The 19,532-nt window shown below is 36.7% G+C and overlaps 1 protein-coding gene across 4 annotated transcripts in view; it reads right to left on the bottom strand.

The window, feature by feature from the left end:
* NFAT5 (nuclear factor of activated T cells 5) overlaps window positions 1-19,532 on the bottom strand; it is a 115,014-nt gene that overhangs the window by 77,354 nt on the left and 18,128 nt on the right. Inside the window, exon 1 of one of the 4 annotated variants that reach the window (XM_065925658.1) lies at window positions 11,674-11,690. The exons of the other annotated variants lie outside the window; for them this stretch is intronic. The gene's annotated coding sequence lies outside the window, so the exon portion shown is untranslated. Of the gene's footprint in view, window positions 1-11,673; window positions 11,691-19,532 lie in introns of those variants that run through there. 4 annotated transcript variants of the gene reach the window in all.

The following is a 19,532-nucleotide window of genomic DNA, read 5'->3' as shown; positions in this document are numbered from 1 at the left end:
CAACATATCTGACAACTGTGAAGTCACATCTGAATTTCCAAAAGAATGCTTGCTTGCTAATACAGGGTTATGGGACAATTAGACAGTAAAGTTGAAATTAGTGTTGCAATGTAATAAAACACTAGGGCATTGTTTTGGAATTATACTATTATAAGGAGTCTGCTTTCTAACTTTTTTTAAAGTATAATTTCTTTCAGAATTGTATTATCATGTGCCACAGCAATTCCAGAGAAATTGCAGTTAAACAGTTTGACAACTGCTACTATGAAGAAACAAAAAACATAATAGAAAATAATGAAAAACAAGAGATTGCCATGCCCTCCTCCAGGGGACCTTCCCAACCCAGGGATCGAACCCAGGTCTCCCACATTGCAGGCGATCCTTCACCGTCTCAGTCACCAGGGAAGCCCATGAATATTGGAGTGGGTAGCCTATCCCTTCTCCAGGGGATCTTCCCTACTCAGGAATCAAACCAGGGCCTCCTGCATTGCAGGCGGATTCTTTACCAGCTGAGCTACTAGGGAAGCCCATGAAGAAAAAAATCATAATAGTAAATAATGAAAAACAAGAGTTGAAAACTATTAAAGCAAAGTAGTATGTCAAAGAGTCAAGTCCAGGAGATTTGAGGGTGCCTTAGCATTTCTTCTACTAACATGAAAGAAAAAGAAAATAGAAAAATAAGAAGACCCAAACAAATTTTTGAGATAAAGAAGCAAAAAATTGCTTTTTCATGAAGATGGCACTGAAAGTGAAGAAAGAAGCCTTTGCCCCTCCCTGCCAAAGCCAAAGCAAACATTTTGAAGGCAAAGAAAGCAATGGTGAAAGGCATCAACAGCCACACACACACACACAAAGATCCAGATGTCACCCACCTTCCAGCAACCCAAAACACTGTGGCTCAGGAGTCACCCCAAATATCCTCAGAAGAGTGACCCTAGGAGAAACAAACTTGACCACTAGGCTATCATCAAATTTCCCCTCCTCATTGAGTCAGCTATTACAGCTATGAAGAAACAGAAGACAACACAAAGGTACTCATTGTGGATTTCAAGGTCAAAAAGCACCAAACCAAATAGGCTGTGAAGAAGCTCTATGACAGTGTTGTAGCAAAGGTCAACACCTTGATTAAGCTTGATGGAGAGAAGGCCTATGTTTGAGTGGCTCCTGACTATGATGCTTTGGGTGTTGCCAACAAAATTGAGATCATCTAAACTGAGTCCAGCTAGTTAATTCCAAATACAAAAGTTCTCACTATTTACTATTTAAAAAAAAAAGAGAGAGATAAAAAGTTGAGGGACTTTGGAGGGAGCACTTCAAAGTGCTCAAAGATAATTCAATTATTTCTTTTGGGCAGTGGCTGTGCTCTAGAAGTAGATGCTTAAGAGGCATGTAAGAAATCCTTCTATATCTATTAATGTTTAAAGGGCCAATTTTATAGAGGAATTAGGGATTAAGACTCAGGGTATGAAACTTCTAATACTAGAGGTTGTCAATATTATTATTAAACAAAAATATATGAATTTTCATTTGACTTTGAACAGAAAGTCAGTATCAAGAGACACTATACATAGCAGATGGTTATTAGGTATTTCAAATATTATTGTAATCACTTTTGCAGGAGGTGGGGTAGGGAGGAAGGAGAAAAACACAAGGTTACATAGAAATGTATAAAAGCAGTATGATCCTTGTGTCAGGATACCAATATTGTTTACAATAAATAAGAGGTAAGTAGCATGTCATAATGAAAGAGCAAAGGTAGTGAGAACTGGGCTTTCATTACAGCTCTATCTACTTTCTGACTTTAGGCAAGTTACTCATCATAGTAAGCCTTGACTGCCTCATTTATAATATGACACAGTAAGCTTATAATATGACATTTATTTACCTTGTAGAGTTCTGAGCACTAGCAATAATATATACAACACACCTAAAACAAACTGTCCAGCATAATGTAGGCATAGAATGATTATTATGCTGACAAGTAATTAACTCAACCAGAAATAATTTACTGTGAGCCAAGGATACAAAAATTAAATAAGACAAAAAGCTCCCTGTCCATGAGGAATATTTCTGTAATGAGAGAAACAGGAAAACAAGAAATCATTTTTAACAATTCAAAGTGGGACAAATGCTATGAAGAAGACAAATAAGAATCGTAATAAAGAACAAAGTAGAAACTGCTATAAGAGAGGATAGTCAGCGAAGGCCTCTCTGAAAGGTTCCTGGGTATAAGTGAATCAGCAACTCAAAAAGAGCAAAAAGAGAAGTAAAATCATCTAAGGAAACAACATGTACAGAAGTCCACAGGCAGGAAAAGACGTGGCTTGTTTGAGTAACCGAAAGGTGCACAGTGTAGCAAAAGCAGAGTAACCAAGAGAATGTGCTTCCTAGCATGAGATAAGGTAGGGATGGTAGAGGGCAGCTCTTGCAGGACCTTGGCATCTTTGATAAGGTCAATATAGTGTTTACTAAATGGATGGATAAATGAACAGAAGTATGAAACAGAATTCAAACTTCAAACAAAGGACACAAGGCAGAAATACCTAATGATGTGGCCAGCACCTTTAAAAAAACAAAAATAAAAACAAGGAAGTACTACTTATTCAAATCAGTTCATTTTTTAGGGAAGCGAAACAAAGTAAAAATATAGAAATAATTACTATCGTCCTAGTAAAGCTAAAAATACAAATGTGGCGGTAAACAATAGCTAAACACACACTAACAACACAGTACTACAGCTCTTTCCTCAACCTAAAATCTCCCAACCTAAAATGTGCCAGAAGTTTACATGTGAACTGGTTATAAGCTATGGCTATCTCTACCGTAAGTCTATAAACTCTTATTAAGGGCGCCACAGCTGCTAAAATTACATGCATTCACTGAGGGATTACCAGGAAACACTGAGTTATGGAGACTTTAACTGGAGCTAATAACACAAATAAAAGGCACAATTTCTCCCCTCAAATGGGTATGCAATGAGGAGGTTGTTATGGATATAAGACATTCCCCGAGCATTATTTCTTTCATTCCAAAGGCAATCCAGTGAATATTCATGACCATTTTAAAATGACTAATTTCACTTTGAAATGCACAGCTTTTCTCATTGCAGGTCTTGCACTTTCTACAGCATATATCTAGAGGGCAAAAGTGTTCTGTCTGGCCTGCACAGTGTTCTAAAACATTCTGAATTAGTAGTCAACATTTAATAATGGGATTTTACATAATCCAGATTTCTGGCTTCTCTTGACAAATCACAAGACCTGGCAACATTAAGTATATATTCCCACAAGGAAAACTCTTTTAGTGTGATTTCCAGTTACTGAAAGTACCACCCAGCCAATTTCACTGTTTTACATTACACTGAGTCCTGTAGGCATCTGAGTTTTCAATCTCTACACTAAGAGTTTTATGACAGATTTTCTTGTGAAATGAGAGGAGGAAAAAACAAAAGATGAATCTTTCCTGAAGAAACTTTTCAAGAGCTTAAAGACTAAAATGGTGATCTCAACTTTCTTGATCATATGGATGATCTTCTTGATTCCTCTCTCCAGAGGCAAATTTAATGAGAAGGAAACTGTATATGACAGTCAAGAGCTGGGAAGTACCTGATCTTCCAGAGTGTGAAATAAAGATGCAATACCAAAACACTTCATATTTTTTTTTAAAAGGTACAGACTTTTACAGAACTTAATAATCTGACTTTTAGAGTTTATTTAGTCTACTTTCTTATTTTATAGATATAGAAACTATCTATATAGGTCATAGGTACCTAAATGTCATCTATATAGCGGCAAAGGTTAAGAATTTGCCCCAAATCAGAGAGCTGACAGCTAAATCAGAATTAGAAATCAGTCTCAAAACCAATAGTTCATTTTTAACATTTACCAAACATCTAATACTTATAAGGCTCCATGCAAGATAATAAAGCCATAAACATGTACAATAGTACTTTTTTAATATATTGCTTTTCACTTTCTTTTTTGTTAATATTTTTATAGAATTTTAACGAACCCCTAAAGGCTACTTTTAAAAAAACAAACAAAAAAAAAAAACTACTTCCTATATCCTGAAGAATAGAAAGCTGGTACTCAAACAAATATATGTATGTGCATTCATAGCATGTGACTAGCAGCACTACTCACAAGAGATAAAAGGTAGAAACAACCTACATGTCCATCAGAAAATAAATGGATAGGACTTCTCTGATTGCTCAGTGTTAAAGAATCCACCTGCCAATTCAGGAGGAGACAAGGGCTCAATCCCTGATCCCGGAAGATCTCACATGCCACAGAGGAACTAAGCCCATGAACCACTATTTGGAGTCTGTGCTCTAGAGCCCAGAAGCTGCAACTACTGAGCCTACATGCTGCAACTGCTGAAGTCCACCTGCACTAGAGCTCACACTCTGCAACGAGAAGCCACCGACGTGAGAAGCCCATGTACTGCCACTAGAGAGTAGCCCCTACTCGCCACAACTAGAGAAAAGTCTGCTCAGCAATGAAGACCCAGCACAGTCAAAAATAAATAAATAAAAACAAAAAATTTTAAAATATGTGAATGGACAAAATACATTGTGCTATCCATACAATGGAATAGTATTCATCCATAAAAAAGAATGAAGTACTAATAGATGCTACAAGGTGGATATACCTTGAAAACACTCTAAGTGAAAGAAATCAGACACAAAAGGTCACATGTTGTATGCTTCCACTTATGTAAAGTAACCAGAAGGATAAATCCATACAGAAAGAATCTAGACTGGTGGTTACCAGGGGCTAGGGAGAGGGAGAGGTAGGGAACAACTGTTTAATGAGTACAAGGTTTCTTCTGGGGGTGGTAAAAATATTTTTGAGCTAGATACAGAGAGAGTGGTTGCCTAATACTGTGAACTGCTCACTTTAAAATGGTTAATTCAAAAAATAAAATAAAATGGTTAATTCATGTGAATTTCATATCAATAAAGACATTTTAAAAAACAATTCCTTATCTGACCACCTAATACAAAGTAACTATTCTTCCTATTAGACAAATCAAAAACAAAACAGAAAGTCCTACATCCATGTAACCACCTATTAGGTACCCAAAGTTACTTTTAGCCTGTTTTCTGAACTGTAAAATAGATGAGTTACGATGTTACCTATACTTCAGATGTTACCTATATACTTCAGAGGGTCGTTCTAAGGATTAAATGAGATAATTCAAGAGTTTAATGACTCAGCTTCTTTGAAAGAATTAATTTTAGCTATTGTTATTATATAATTAAATAATCATTAATATAATATAGCTAATTTCATTAATTAATATTAATATTATTGGAAATCTATAACTGGTAGGTCTCTCAATCACCAAAAACTGCTCGTACATAATAGTACTGACAAGTAAACTGTTCAAATCTCAAGTTCTTTGATTTAGAATGTATTTGAAAGAAAAGACAATCCTGAAATTTTCCACATCACAGAAGCAGACCTTAATAGAGAAATAGGTTCTAAGCACTGTATAAATGAAAAACATGAAGAGGACTTAGAGGGCCGAAATAAATGCAAACACTGAAAATTAAAATCTGTGAGGAAAAATTTAAAAGATGGTATCATAAAAGTTTCATTTAGTTACAATGTTCAAATACATGAAGCTTCCTATTTTAACATTTTGTTAAATTATAAAAGTGATAAAAGATATATAAAAGATACATCATTATAGAAAACTGGGATTATTTTTTAAGTATGAAGGAGAAAATAAAGCCACTTCAAATCCCAGTTCTCAGAGATAACCATTCTAACATTTTAATCTATTTCCTACTAGACTTTCTTTAATAAATTGGGATCATAATTTTATATTTTCCTTAACATTCATCACGGACATTTTCTTTAATCAATAAGTATTCTTTGAATACATGATTTATAGTAATAGATTTAGTTTTATGCACACTTACTAGACAAAAGATAATGAAGATTTCTTAACCTTTCCTAACATAGAAAAGGAAATTCTAACATTAAATTGCATCCTGAAGGATTTTAATTAGCTAAATTAAAAAAAATAATTATTTCTTCTTAGTTATAAAATTTTCACAAGAAAAAAAGGTTTTATGCTTTAAATGCCTTTCATTCAACAAACTGGAAAGCTAAAGTTTAGAATTCTACAACCACAGTTAGTAGCAGAAAAAGGATTTGAATCCAAAGCCTAATAAGCATTTAACCAAAACATTATAGGATGACCTGGGTGTGGTTTTATCTAATTACAAGTGGGCAGTCTCTTTTAGTTACTCCATTTTCAAGATAAAGCTAAAAGATGCACCTCTAAAGGAAACCCCTTGAAATTTAACAACAGAACAAACTTAAAAATAAAAGACAAATTAAGTGGGTAGACTAGAGCTCACCATAGAGAAAACACTACATAAGTATTAGCTACTATCACTCACAGAAAATAATCACAGTAGTGCAGAAAAAAAATTGCATGGTGTGTTTAAAACAATTAAAAAAAATAAAACATGGTGATGTTTGTAACAGTTAAAAAATAAAATAAAAGCACATCAAAGATTAGTTGATTTAAGTTTATTTTGTTATTACATTATGGAATACAGTCAGCCCTCTGTATCACCAGGTTCTGTATCCTTGAATTCAACCAACAGCTACAGGCTGGCAACTATTTACATAGCACTGACACTGTATTGGATATTATTAAGTAAACCTAGAGATGATTTCAAGTATATGGGAGGATGTGCATAGGTTATATGCAAATACTAACCATTTTACACAAGGGCTCCAAATTTTGGTATCCCTGGAGGTCCAATCCAGGATTGAACCAATTCATGGTGGATACTATGGGACTCCTGCACTTTGAAGCTACTGTAAGAGTTATAATAGATCAATACATAACAATATCAGGAAGCATATAAGGAAACAGGATGTACTGCATCTCATTTACGCAGAAATGCACAATAAGAACAAATAATATAAAGTAGATGGGGCTTCCCTGGTAGCTCAGTGGTATTAAAGAATCCACCAGCCAATGCAGGAGATACAGGTTCAATCCTTGGTTCAGGAAGATCCCCTGAAAGAAGGAAAGGGCAACCCACTCTAGTATTCCTGCCTGAAATATCCCATGAAGAGAGGAGCCTGACAGGCTACAGTCCATGAGATCACAAAGAGTCAGGCATAATTTAGCAACTAAACAACAATACATACATCGAGTACAGACAGAGATGTCTGAAAGAATAATTAACATATTAATGGTGGTCATATAGAGATACAATAGACTTTCCTTTTAATTTGTTGTTTTATATCTTTCTACATTTTAAAAATTCAAGATAAATAAATATGTAAATATTCATTATACACATTAAATATAAGACGACAACAGGGAAAAGAAACAAAATGAAAAAGACCAATGGAGAATAACTTCAAGGAATAGATGGCTGTAGGTTATGTCTTGAGAATTTCTTTATCCAGCCCTTATTGCTTTTTTAACATATTCATTCTATTAACCTTGTACAATCCTCAATAACCCTAACCATTCATCTTCCTGAACCACAGCATCTAAGTTTCAATGGAGAAAATAAAAATAAACAGATTAGTACCACTATGAATTCATGATTTTCAAAGTAGCTCAGAAGTCTTTTTTGTTTGTTTTTTGTTTTATTTTTTGGCCAAGCCACACGACTTGCAGGATCTTAGTTCCCCAACCAGGGATCAAAGCTACACCCTCAGCAGTGAAAGCATGGAATTCTAACCACTGGACCACCAGAGAGTTCCCTCAGCTCTCCCATCCTAAAGCCACCAACTCATATCTATCATTCTTGGTAAATGAGTGTTCATTGCTCCACAAAGAAAACAGGCAGGCTATAAGACACGAATTCCCCATTCTTCCTTTCCCAGATACAAATTATCCTTACCTTTGTCCCTTTAGGTCCAAAAGAAGAAGCAATCCTGTGTACTAGATCCCTTTTTCCTTCCTTAGTCCTTCAAAAGTTTCTTCTATTAATAAATTCCTATTCTTTATCTTCGACTCCCTCATTCCACAAAATTCCTATTTCTATTTTACCTCTTTCTAGTTTCCAGCTCCCCTTCCCTTCACAACCACTCTTAGTACAAAAGTGGTCTTCACTAGCTGCCTCCACTTCCTCCACTTACGTTTATTACTCAACCTACTACTACTTGGCTTCTGCTCCCACCAGTCCCTCAAAATTCCTGTCATCAATAAACTCCTGACTGACTTATTTCCAACTTCTGACTATTACCGGTAATGCCTCTCTCCATCATCTTTTGTTTCTCTTCTTCCCTCTTTGATTCCTCTTTAGTCCACTACATTTTCCATTCCTCTTAAATATTTTGAGTGTTTTGCCCTGGGAAATGAATTTTCAACCTTCTTCTTTATTATTTTCCTTTCTTGATTGTTAATTTCAACTTCAATCATAACTTTAATGATATTCATAAATTGATGACTATCAATGTTTGCCTCCAGTTCCAGATTGTTAGAGATAAATACTGACCAGTATCTTCATTTGTACACTTACATAGACATTTCATCTTTAGTATGTCTAAACCTAATCTCTTTATTTACCTCACCCTCCCATCAGTCTTTTACCATCTTGTTAAAAGAGAACTCCATTTTTGCAGTCTGCTCAGTTCAAAAAATGTGGTCATCATCTTTCACTTACCTTCTTCTCTCACACCCTACACCTAATCTTTAAGCAATTCCTGTCCACTTTTCCTACAAAATATATAGAGAACTCTTACATTTCTGGCTACCTCCACTACTACCATCCTGGTCTAATTGTCTCACCTGAACTGTTATCTACATTGTAGCCTGAATATTCCTTTTAAAACCTAATTCAAAGAAATAACTGGAAAATAAACACACACACAAAACCTAATTTACATCACTCCTTAGCACCCATGTCAAAGTAAAACCTAAAGTCCTTAGATGATCTCAGCACCCTAACATCTCTCTCACTTAATCTCCTACAACTCTTCTCCTTATCCACTCTGCTCCAGCACACTAGCCTCCTTACTAGTAGTTTCTTGAACATGCCAAGCACCTTCCCAAACTCAAATCCTCTGAACTTAACCATTCCTCCATCTGGAAAATTCTTTCCCTAGGTATTACCATAGCTTACTCCCTCAGTTCCTTCAGGTCCATGTACAAATGAAGCGCAACTTCTTTGAGGCACTCCTACCACCTTATATAAAATAGCAGCCACCAGCACTTTATTATCTTTCCTAATGCTACTTAGTTTTTTCACTCCCCGTCATTTTTTAATCCATGTAATTTACGTAACAAAAGTGTTCCCTTTTAAACTGTGCAGTTCAGTGGTTTGCATTATATTCACAAAGTTTTAAAGTCATCAGCTCAGTTCAGTTCAGTTCAGTCGCTCAGTCGTGTCCGACTCCTTGCGACCCCATGAATCGCAGCACGCCAGGCCTCCCTGTCCATCAACTCCCGGAGTTTACTCAAACTCATGTCCGTTGAGTCAGTGATGCCATCCAGCCATCTCATCCTCTGTCATCCCCTTCTCCTCCTGCCCCCAATCCCTCCCAGCATCAGGGTTTTTTCCAATGAGTCAACTCTTCGCATGAAGTGGCCAAAGTATTAGAGTTTCAGCTTCAGCATCAGTCCTTCCAATGAACACCCAGGAAAGATTTGCTTTAGGATGGACTGGTTGGATCTCCTTGCAGTCCAAGGGACTCTCAAGAGTCTTCTCCAACACCATAGTTCAAAAGCATCAATTCTTTGGTGCTCAGCTTTCTTTATAGTCCAACTCTCACATCCATACATGACTACTGGAAAAACCATAGCTTTGACTAGATGGACTTTGTTGGCAAAGTAATGTCTCTGCTTTTTGATATGCTATCTAAGTTGGTCATAACTTTCCTTCCAAGGAGCAAGCGTCTTTTAATTTCATGGCTGCAATCACCATCTGCAGTGATTTTGGAGCCCAAAAAAATAAAGTCTGACACTGTTTCCACTGTCTCCCCATCTATTTGCCATGAAGTGATGGGACCATATGCCATGATCTTAGTTTTCTGAATGTTGAGCTTTAAGCCAACTTTTTCACTCTGCTCTTTCACTTTCATCAAGAGGCTGCTTAGTTCTCTTCACTCTCTGCCATAAGGGTGGTGTCATCTGCATATCTGAGGTTATTGATATTTCTCCCGGCAATCTTGATTCCAGCTTGTGCTTCTTCCAGTCCAGCGTTTCTCATGATGTACTCTGCATAGAAGTTAAATAAGCAGGATGACAACATACAGCCTTGACGTACGCCTTTTCCTACTTGGAACCAGTCTGTTGTTCCATGTCCAGTTCTAACTGCTGCTTCCTGACCTGCATACAGGTTTCTCAAGAGGCAGGTCAGGTGGTCTGGTATTCCCATCTCTTTCAGAATTTTCCACAGTTTATTGTGATCCACACAGTCAAAGGTTTTGGCATAGTCAATAAAGCAGAAATAGATGTTTTTCTGGAACTCTGTCACTTTTTCGATGATCCAGCGGATGTTGGGAATTGGATCTCTGGTTCCCCTCCCTTTTCTAAAACCAGCTTGAACACCTGGAAGTTCACAGTTCACGTAATGCTGAAGTCTGACTTGGATAATTTTGAGCATTGCTTTACTAGTGTGTGAGATGAGTGCAATTGTGCAGTAGTTTGAGCATCCTTTGGCATTGCCTTTCTTTGGGATTGAAATGAAAACTGACCTTTTCCAGTCCTATGGCCACTGCTGAGTTTTCCAAATTTAAAGTCATCACCACTACCTAATTCCAAAACACTTTCATAACACAAAAAGAAATGCCATATCCATTAGCAAGTCATTCCCCACTCCTTCATGCCATAAATCTCTGGCAACCACTAATTTACTTTCTGTCTCTTATGGATTTGTCTGATTTTACCCTCTAACATTTGATAACCACTTGTTCACTGTCTCTTTCCAACTACCAGCATATAAACTGGTGAGGGTAGAAACTTTGTTTTCTTTAATTCTGTGGCCCCAGCATCTAGATTAGTGCTTGGTATATAGGAGGTGCTCAATATCCCACAAGCATCTTAATTTCAACATACTCAAAATGAAACTCATCATCTTCTGCTTGGCTTTCCAGGTCATGCTAGTGGTAAAGAATTCACCTGCCAAAGCAGGAGATGTAAGAGATCCCTGGGTTTGATCCTTGGATCAGGAAGATCCCCTGGAGGAGGGCACGTCCACCCACTCCAGTATTCTCACCTGAAGAATCCCATGGATAGAGAAGCCTGCCAGGCTACAGTCCACAGGGTCACAAAGAATCAGACACAACTGAAGTGACTTAGCCTTTCTTTTAGCATGAAATAATTATTTCGAAGCAGCACTTACCAAACTACGCTAAAATTGAGTCTGCTCCGTTATTAACAATGGTGAGTCTCTTTAAAGCACTGAGCACAAAATACATTAAATAAACGAATAAATGGTCACTTTCCCCAATACCTTAATATTCAGTGTATTAAAGACTAAAATTTGCTTAAAAATTAATAAATACCATTATGGCAACAAATCATAATTTCCACCCCTCCATTCCTACTTTCTCCCTAACATCTTCTCCAGACAACAGAGACTATTAATATCTATCAAGGGTAACGCTCACTTACTTATTCATCCTCAATTAACTTTGGGTCTTAAAACCTAGTTTAGAACACACAAGAGGAAGATTAACTTACACATGCCAGAGTAGGGAAGCCAAAGTAGAAATGGCTGTAGCCAGAGCTAATCTCGAAGATTCATCATGGTGAATAGTGCAGTTACCTGTTTTCAACTATCAGGATACTGAGACTTTTACTGTACAAAAAAACACAAGACATATGTAATAACTGTATAAGATGTCACTAGTTGACTATGATACTTCTATCACATTTATTAAGCTTTCTATAATACTTGAGGGTCTCTTCACTTCATCTGTGCTGCACTAATTCAGGTCCTTAGCATATCCAGCCTCGGTTTACCACATCTTGCACTGTTACACCTTTTCTCTCACTTATTCGCCCCTTCCCCAATCTCTAGCTCTATGATCCAGCTGTACCGAATTTCTTTCAATTCTCCAACACACTCATCTCAATATTTTCCAATATGATATTCTCCCCTTTGCCTAAAACATACTTCCTCCAACAAAGTCCCTTCACCTTTACCTGATGAATATTTATCATTTCAGAACTGAGTCTGGATTTCACCTTTTATCAAAAGCCCCTCTCTGATTCTCTGGCACACATGTCCTACCTCATCAATCTGTATTTCCCTTTTCAGAGCACTTAAACATACTATTTTAAATGGGTTATTTATTAGTCTGTTTCCCCAACTAGAAGGCAAGCTAAGTTAGGGTAGGAATCACATTTTTTCTTTCACTATTACATCCACTGTCAGTTGGTAAACACATGATATTAGCCAAGATTACAGGGGGAATAAAAGAACCGATCAGAAGTCAGAATACCTCTCAAAATCAAGCTCTTCTACTGATTAACAGTGCAAACTTAGGCAAGTCTCTCAATCATTTGGGGTTTTGCTTTTATTATCTATAAGATGTGGATGATAACTATACCTCCCAGGTGCAGAAAGATTAAACGAAGTAATGTATATCCAAGTGCTCTACAAAGCTGTGGGCAAAGTGTAATACGAGTGTAAGCTGTCTACTTGTCCATTCTCCAACAATAGAAATAATCCTACTTGTTTATCATTACATTTTACATTGGTCTATTAAAGTTAAAAGGAATTTTTCTTTAAAAGAAACCAGATTTGGAAGATATACTAGAAGCAGAATGGTTCCTATTCCATCTCTTAGCAGTTTCAACTAACAAGCAGTAGATTTTTCTGAACCTGTTAGTCAAGTGCTAATAGGTTAATGAACAACTAGGTAGAAAAGGATAAATTCAGCCCTCTAACAGTTACAGCTGAAAATAGCACCTGGGGGGGAAAGTTCTAACATAAAAACAGGTTAAAATACAAGTTTTTCTTTATTAAAAAATGCTGATAATCTTGTATTCTTACACTGTACCAAAAATGGCATAGTTTCACATAATAATAAACTCAATTCATTTTCTCCTGTTTCCTTTTTCTCATCCTATTCTACACACCTACCAGTTATAGAATTACAACATTTATATCTGTATTCTCAAAATTACTTTGTTAAAAATGTAACTGTGCTGCAATATTAGAGGTGAATTAAAGTTATTCTGATGGCAAATGCCATTTCAGTCTCCTCCATAGGTATTTCACTATAACATCTTCTAGAGACAAGAGTAGCAACCCACTCCAGTACTCTTGCCTGGAAAATCTCATGGATGGAGGAGCCTGGTAGGCTGCAGTCCATGGGGTCACTAATAGTCGGAAATAACTGAGTGACTTCACTTTCATGCACTGGAGAAGGAAATGGCAACCCACTCCAGTGTTCTTGCCTGGAGAATCCGACAGATGGGGGAGCCTGGTGGGCTGCCATCCATGGGGTTGCACAGAGTCGGACATGACTGAAGCGACTTAGCAGAAGCAGCAGCAGCAGAGGCACAGAGAGATACAGAAACTTATTAAAAAAATTTTTTTTTAAACTTGACCAATTAAAATAAAATTCTGACTATGATATGTTGTTTAAGGACTTCCTTGGGGGTCCAGTGGTTAAGTCTCCACACTTTTACTGAAGGTGGCATGACTTGGATCCCTGGTGAGGGAACTAAGATACTGCACACTGCAGAAAGATTTGTTTAATGCATTTATTCATATTTAGCAAAGGTATACACATAATCTATAATATTCAAAACACACTGGTAATCTAAAACTAGTTTATTCATTTTGGACACTAATATAAGTAAAAAATGTAGTTAAATCTGACATTCTCTCAACTCTCCACAAAAAAATAAAATAATAATTTTTAATTTTAAAAATGTCTGCTAAATGCCGATTTCAGTGTTCAAGACTGACATCTGGAGTCACATATCCTGTGCAGCCTTCACTGATCCTTTACAAACAGTGTTAAAGACTCCCTCTTCTCTACTTGCATAACACCCTTTATTTCTAATAAAGCACATAGTGCATTATTTTAAAGTTTGCTGATTTTATTTTCTCTCAACTGTGAACTTTGTAAGAGTGATTCCCTCTTATATTGTGTCCTTAGTCCAATACAAGAGTTATAGATGGCAAATATATGGGGAAAAAATGGAAATAGTGACAGACTTTATTTTCTTGGGCTCCAAAATCACTGCAGACGGTGACTGCAGCCATGAAATTAAAAGACACTTGCTCCTTGGAAGGAAACTATGACAAATTTAGACAGAGTAGTAAAAGGCAGAGACATCACTTTGCTAACAAAGGCCTGTATAGGCAAATACTGTATTTCCAGTAGTCATGTATGGATGTGATAATTAGACCATAAAGAAGTCTGAGCGCCAAAGAACTGATTACATTTGAATTGTGGTGCTAGACAAGACTCTTTAGAGTCCCTTGGCCTGCAAGGACATCAAAAGGAAATCCATCCAGTCCATCCTAAAGGAGATCAATCCTGAATATTCACAGGAAGCACTGATAGTGAAGCTGAAGCTTCAATTCTTTGGCCACTTGATTAGAAGAGCCAACTCTTTGGAAAAGACCTTGAAGCTGGGAAAGACTGAAGGCAAAAGGAGAAAGAGGGCAGCAAAGGATGAGAGGGTTAGATAACATCACTGACTCAATGGGACATACATTTGAGCAAACTCCAGGAGATGGTGAAGGACAGGGGAGCATGCTACATACAGTCCATGAGGTCACAGAGAGTCAGATACAACTGAGCAGTTAAACAACAACTAAGGGAAGGAAAGGCTAGAAAAAGATAGAGAACACAACTTGAAATTTATAGAATATTAAACATAAAATATGACTATCTAAACCACTTTAGAAGTTATTTTCTCCATATAACCTGAGACAAAGTAACTGTAAACAACAATTTTCTAATATTTACAGGCTGAAATTCAACTGAGTTTTATTTTAATGATACAAAGAAGAAATAATACTGTTCTGAATTATGAAACACCTCTCCTGAAAAATCCTGAGTTTCAGCTAATATGGTTTTTGTTTTTAAATAAATGCTCAAACCTAAAAATTATCAGGAAACCATTGTTATATATCATTGCCAATCATCTAAAGCAAGATTTGTCAATTTATTGGTTCATTCAGAATTATTTATTAATACTTAATCAGTATTAAGTCAGTTGGTATTTCAGTTCAGTTCAGTTGCTCAGTCATGTTGGTATTTAGCACTCATTTAAATCTGTACTGAGAAGACTTACAAATGTCAAAGTAAAGAAGGCTCTTTAGATACCCAGGGTGTCAAAGAATCACCTAAGATGATAGATAAAATATACGGAAAAAGAACAGTGAAAAACAAAGTAACAAAGTATCAGAAAAGAAAACTTCCTGCTGAAGATAAGAAAGATTTGGAATTCAAGAGACTTACCCTGAACATTCAAAGAAGTTATCTGAATCATCCTGAAGTTTCTATTCAATCGTAGTTGAATACTAAAATTAGAGATACTGCTTTTGACTGTCTATTCCTAGCTGCTGCTGCTGCTGCTAAGTCACTTCAGTCGTGCCCGACTCTGTGTAACCCCACAGACGGCAGCCCACCAGGCTCCCCCGTCCCTGGGATTCCCCAGGCAAGAACAGTGAGTGGAGTGCATTGCCATTTCCTTCTCCAGTATTCCTAGCTATTTTAACTCAGAAAACTTCTTTACTCCCTTATTTTTACCAAATATTATCCTTTGAATTTTCACACTGAAGTTTTATCTACATTTAAGGATTTTTAGCAATCCAAATGTGGATTTGCTTATCTGTCCTAATACAGCACATCCACATCTGAATTGCTTAAATGGTACTTTTCTCATAGTATATCCCAACCGTCCCTTTATGAAGAGTTAAGTTTACTACAATCCATGGTCTCTTCCCTATGCAATTAACACATTAGTAGATGAACAATGTCCTACTAAAAAGGAAGCAGGAAATCAAAGATGGAGCAGAGCATTCATTACTAGGAGGGTCCTTCCCAGAGTATTGAAGGATCCTCCCTGTAACGCTCTGCTCCATCTTTGGTTCCAGAACTAGACAGTGGTGAATATTCAAACAGTTCTTAACAGAAGGCCTAGAACCTTGCTTTCCACCAAAATCTCTCTAATTTGACCTATCTAACAAATGGTTTCTCTCTCCTGGGCAACATTATAGGTTCCAATTTACAGGGATTTTTTTCCAAAAGATCTTACTTTTCATAGTTCACTTTTTCTGTTTTATTCATAAAGTTTTGCTAAATTTCACTTTTAAATCTATTTGACTTGGGAGATTCCAACATACAGTTTATTTCTATATTGGCTGATAATTAATGTTCTAAAAAGGCCTAACAGTTAGTTCAAGAAATACTAGTATAAATGTATAGGAGAACAAAGCACATCTAAATTTAAGAGAAAATGTACTTTGGATTTAGACATAAATAAACAAGTATGATGAGAACACAATTACTCACTAGCTATCTTTCAGCTTTAAGTTACCTTTCTAATTTTAGAATTAGTGGCCATCTCCCTTCTGAAGTTTGCCACCTCAAGCAGCCCATCATAATTTCACCAAATGAGTAAAGCCAAGCCTGATTACAGACCTAACCTTACATTTTCTTAGGAGTAGGTTGGTTTCTGTAATTAGGGGCAATATTAAGTTGGGGAATCTGTGATGAAATCAGTACTCAGTAAAAGCACTAGTCATTCTACAAAAATTACTGTAAATTATTTACACCTAAAATATTATTTATTCATAAACCCTATTTGTACACAGATTAATAAGCATTTACCAGTAAACTTACAAGTACTAGTCAAGATAAATTTAACTTCATTAAACTGAATCATATTTAAATTCTCTCATTTATTCTCAAACAAACTTGAGCTGTGGCAATAACTTAAGAGAACGTCCTTTTAAATAGAGAACATTTTAGTAGTCTGAGGACCAAAAGAAAATAAATTAAGCACTTTAATGCTTACACAAAACAAATACTGAACTACCCAACAATGCATTTTACCCAGGTCCTCTGATGGATATAATTACACCTTTATTAATATACCAGTATTTGAAAAATAGGTACATGTATATGAATAACTGAGTCACTTTGCTGCACATCTGAAACTAACACATTGTTAATCAACTATACTCCAATATAAAATAAAAGTTAAAAAATAATAAAAAGATAAAAGATATCATTAAGAAAATGAACAAAAACTAATAATCTAGCAGTACAGGGTCCTCATTATCCTCTACTAATGATTAACTTAAATACAAAAAGAACACGTTTATAAGACTTAATAGGGTTTACAATTTCCATAAACAGTACAAAAAGGCCAGAAGATGAGGCCTCCGCACCCAGGTCAGAAGGTGTCCGGTATGCTACTGGAGAAGAGTGGAAGGCAATTACCAACAGATCCAGAATTACTAATAGCTCAAAGAATGAAGCGGCTGGGCCAAAGCGGAAATGACCCTCAGCTGTCTGGTGGTTAAAGTAAAGTCCGATGCTGTAAAGAACAATTTTGCATAGGAACCTGGAATGTTAGGTACATGAACCAAGATAGTGTAAAGTCAAGTGGGCCTTAGGAAGCATTACTACAAACAAAGCTAGTGGAGGTGACGGAATTCCAGCTGAGCTATTTCAAATCCTAAAAGATGATGCTATTAAAGTGCTGCATTCAATATGTCAACAAATTTGGAAAATTCAGCCGTGGCTGCAGGACTAGAAAAGGTCAGTTTTCACTCTAATTCTAAAGAAGGGTAGTGCCAAAGAAAGTTCAAACAACAGGACAACTGTGCTCACTCGCTCACTCTTCATGCTAGCAAGGTTATGCTCAAAATCCTTTAAACTAGGCTTCAGTGGTATGTGAACCAAGAACTTCCAGATGTACAAGCTGAGTTTAGAAAAGGCAGAGGAAGAACATCAAATTGCTAACATTCATTCGTTGGATCACAGAGAAAGTAGGGAATTCCAGAAAAACATCTAATCCTGCTTCACTGTCTATGTGAAAGACTTTTGACTGTGTGGATCACAACAAACTGTGGAAAATTCTTCAAGAGATGGGAATACCAGACCATCTTACCTGTCTCCTGAGAAACCTGAATGTGGGTTAAGAAGCAATAGTTAGAACTAGACATGGAACAATTGAATGACTCAAAACTGTGAAGGAGTACAACAAGGCTGTATATTATCACCCTGCTTATTTAACTTATACGCAGAGTTTATCACGCAAAATGCTGGGATGGATGAATCACAATCTGGAATCAAGGTTGCTGGGAGAAATATATAAAAAAAAAAAAGGTTGCTGGGAGAAATATCAACAACCTCAGATATGCAGATGATACCACTCTAGTGGCAGAAAGTGAAGAGGAACTGAAGAGCCTTTTGAGGATGGTGAAAGAGAAAAGCGAAAAAGCTGGCTTTAAACTCAATATTCAAAAACTTATGATGAAGGTGTCTGGTCACATCACTTCATGACAAATACATGGGGAAAAAGTGGAAACAGTGACAGACTTTATTTTCTTGGGTTCCAAAATCACCGTTTGGCCACAAAATTAAAAGATACTTGCTCCTTGGAAGGAAAGCTATGACAAATCTAGACAGAGTATTAAAAAGCAGAGATATCATTTTGCTGACAAAGGCCTATCTAGTCAAAGCTATGGTATTTCCAGTAGTCATGTAGAGATGTGAGAACTGGACCATAAAGAAGGCTGAGCACCAAAGAATTGAAGCATTTGAAATGTGGTGCTGGACAAGACTCTTGAGAGTCCCTTGGACTTCAAGGAGATCAAACCAATCCATCCTAAAGGAAATCAACCCTGAATATTCACTGGAAGGACTGATGCTGAAGCTCCAATACTTTGACCACCTGATGGGAAGAACCAACTTTTTTTTTTTTTTAATATTTATCTTTTTTTCCCATTTTTATTCATTGGAGGCTAATTACTTTACAATATTGTAGTGGTTTTTGCCATACATTGATATGAATCAGCCATGGATTTACATGTGTTCCCCATCCCGATCCCCCCTCCCGCCTCCCTCTCCATCCCATCCCTCTGGGTCTTCCCAGTGCACCAGCCCTGAGCACCCGTCTCGTGCATCCAACCTGGGCTGGTGATCTGTTTCATCCTTGATAGTATACTTGTTTCAATGCTGTTCTCTCTGAACATCCCACCCTCACCTTCTCCCACAGAGTCTAAAAGTCTGTTCTGTACATCTGTGTCTCTTTTTCTATTTTGCATAAAGGGTTATCGTTACCATCTTTTTAAATTCCATATATATGCATTAGTATACTGTATTGGTCTTTATCTTTCTGGCTTACTTCACTCTGTATCATGGGCTCCAGTTTCATCCATCTCATTAGAACTGATTCAAATGAATTCTTTTTAATGGCTGAGTAATATTCCATGGTGTATATGTACCACAGCTTCCTTATACATTCATCTACTGATAGGCATCTAGGTTGCTTCCACATCCTGGCTATGATAAACAGTGCTGCGAAGAACATTGGGATACACGTGTCTCTTTCAG

Source organism: Muntiacus reevesi, chromosome 2, assembly GCF_963930625.1.
Source record: "Muntiacus reevesi chromosome 2, mMunRee1.1, whole genome shotgun sequence".
In the NCBI taxonomy this organism is placed as follows: domain Eukaryota; kingdom Metazoa; phylum Chordata; class Mammalia; order Artiodactyla; family Cervidae; genus Muntiacus; species Muntiacus reevesi.
Note: the sequence above shows the minus strand (reverse complement) of the source record. Positions and strands in the feature narration are given on the sequence as shown.